Below are 2,926 nucleotides of genomic sequence, written 5' to 3'. Positions count from 1 at the left end.
GATATCATCTATACTTGTCCCATCTATGCCTCGTCCACACTGTGCCTCGACCCCACTGTGCTACCGTTTTTTTTTATTTTTTAATTTAACACTATCTACAGATTTGCATCGGAGCGTTTCTTATGATAGTGATTTTAATCACTGTCAGATTAAATCTATACTGGACCCNTTCTTATGATAGTGATTTTAATCACTGTCAGATTAAATCTATACTGGACCCAACTATGCAATGTCTCCACTATGCCGCGACCCCACTGTGCTACCGTTTTTTATTTTTAATCTATCTCTTTACTCAATGTGTTTTTAAAAACAAATGTGGTCTAATTATAATTAAAATAATATTTATGAATAAATAGGAAATTACCAAAAAATGAAAACAAAAGTATAATTAAATTATTTATTGCTGAGAAGGTATTAATTTTACTATGATGTGTTTTTTTTTTATGTCTGCTGCCACTTTTTCTCAGCTCTCACTGGATTGATTTCTTTCAAAAATACGTTAAAAGATCACAAATCGTATTTAGTTGGAGACATTACCCTTAAAAATTGAAAAATTTTCCCTCGTTCCCCGCCAATGAAACATCTTTTGACGATCAAAAATTACCACTTAAACTAATAGTTGACTCTTCTTCATATGCGCTAGGTGCAGTCTTATTACATTAATAACCTGATACTTCTGAAACACCAGTAACTTTCGCTTCACGAATACTATCTTATGCCAACCCAACCCTACTACTGGGTGATCTTAATAGCATTACTAGACATCAAATAAGCACTTTGGCTGATCTATTGACAGGATACGGTATTCTGCTTAAACATATTTACACAATAGAAGTGACAGAACAACCACTCTACAGGACACGAGGAAAAAAGCGGACGATTCATTTCACATTATGTGTGTGTCTTAAGTATTGAACAACAGCAACAACACTTCGGTGGAAACACTTATTTGAGCCATCACTACTCTACACTATCTATATTTAATGATAATACGATGTTTCAAATACCTACAGTTTAGATTAGGGTCGGAACGAAGCACTGAAAGGGCCGCAACTGACCTTCAGAATTACGTTCACTACAAAATGGATCGAACAAAACAGTCGAGGCAATACTACTGCCAGACGATATGTTCACCAATAATGGTAATGAAGCATTATCATATTTGCTGAACACAACGAGGGGTTTTATCTCTCTTGTTATGGTGTTGGGTTTAGGAATAGTACAGGGCTTGACAGTCTTGGTACATTTAGCCTGAATAGACAAGAAGTTGGCTTTAAGACAGTAGTGAAATACTAAGGTATTCTCCTAGATAGTAAGCTAAGATGGAAATCACATATTGAGAAAAAAGTGAAAAAAGTAATAGCTACATTGTGGACATGCAGCAGAACTCTGGGGTCTTAAGCCAAGAGTTATGTATTGGCTATACACTTCAGTGATTAAACCTACAATTCTGTATGGTGCCTTGGACTGGGAGACTGGAATAACACTGTTTACAGTCAGGAATGAACTTAAATGTATTCAAAGAATTTCTGCTATAGCCATTACCGGAGTGATAAGAACCACACCAATGGTGGCACTAATTGAACTACCTTCTTTACACATAGAGGTTAAAGCTCATACCACAGCTACAGCAATAAGACTCCACAACTTAGGTGTTTGGGCTATGGATAGAACATAGTCAAATACTAGAACGGAGTATACTGGGATATCCCTAAGACAGTATCAAACCTGTTATCCGAATAAAATTGCCTAAAAAGTTGAGGTCTTAACACGTAAGAAATGGAATATAAATCGCCTGACTAGGAAAGGAGGGTTTCTAATTTATACAGACGGCTTCAAGAAATCAGGAAAACTAAATGCTGCCATTTGGGGATTAAAACCTTGTATAAATATCAGCATGACAATGGGCACAATACACTTTGTGTTCCAAACAGAGGAAATGTCAATACTAGTAGGGGCCTAGAACCTGCTAGTATTCAAGAAAAGGAACATAACTATCTTAAGTGATAGTCAAGCCGCTCTGAAAGCACTTAGTAATAACCAGGCGAATCCAAGGCTAGTCCCTGAATTCAGGGAAACTTTATAATCACCAGCAAGGTTCAATAAAGTTATACTGGCATGGATACTAGGACACAGCGGTGTGACTGGTAAGAAAAAGCAGACTTTCTAGTGAGGACAGGTGCAGAAAACATCTATGTTGGGCCAGAACATAGATATGATAGGATTCATTGAGTGGTACCCAGATAATCTAAAATGTTTATCAAGTCCCCCAGTCTAATGCTGGTTGATCTTAATAGCATGACTAGACATCTAATAAGCACTTTGACTGGTGTACTGATAGGACACAGTCATCTGCTTAAACACGTTCACACAATGGGAGAATAGTGGTCAGAACAACCACTGTACAGGAAGTGTGGAACAGAAGAAAAAGATTCACTTCACATTGTGTGAATGTGATACTCTGGACACATTAAAATCTAAACATTTGGGAAAATCTTTTCCCAAAAAAGAAGATATCAAAAACTTACAACCCAAAGAGATACTTAATTTCGCTAGAGAGACAGGATTCTTTGAATATATATGAGTGGTGCGGCCTAGTAGGACGTCATACATATAGTCTTAAGTATTCAACAATAGCAACAACACTTTGGTGGAAACACTTATTTGAGGAAACCGAATTAATACAATTAAGGAGGTGAGCACAATGGACCCATAGGTGTGATTGCATGGGAAGCTTTTGCCCACCTCTATAACAACTAAATTATTTTTTTACTCTATTTGTGTGTGCTCTACTAGACTATAATATTACAAATTTTTTTGGATCATGTTGTTATATAAATCATTTCAAATATAATCAAATTTTATAATACACTCAATTGAGTAAATCTTTTTAACAACTTTGTTTTGACTGGTTCATTTAGTTAAA

Source organism: Daktulosphaira vitifoliae, unplaced genomic scaffold (assembly GCF_025091365.1).
Source record: "Daktulosphaira vitifoliae isolate Bord-2020 unplaced genomic scaffold, ASM2509136v1 Scaffold_2, whole genome shotgun sequence".
NCBI classification, from domain to species: Eukaryota; Metazoa; Arthropoda; class Insecta; order Hemiptera; family Phylloxeridae; genus Daktulosphaira; species Daktulosphaira vitifoliae.
Note: the sequence above shows the minus strand (reverse complement) of the source record.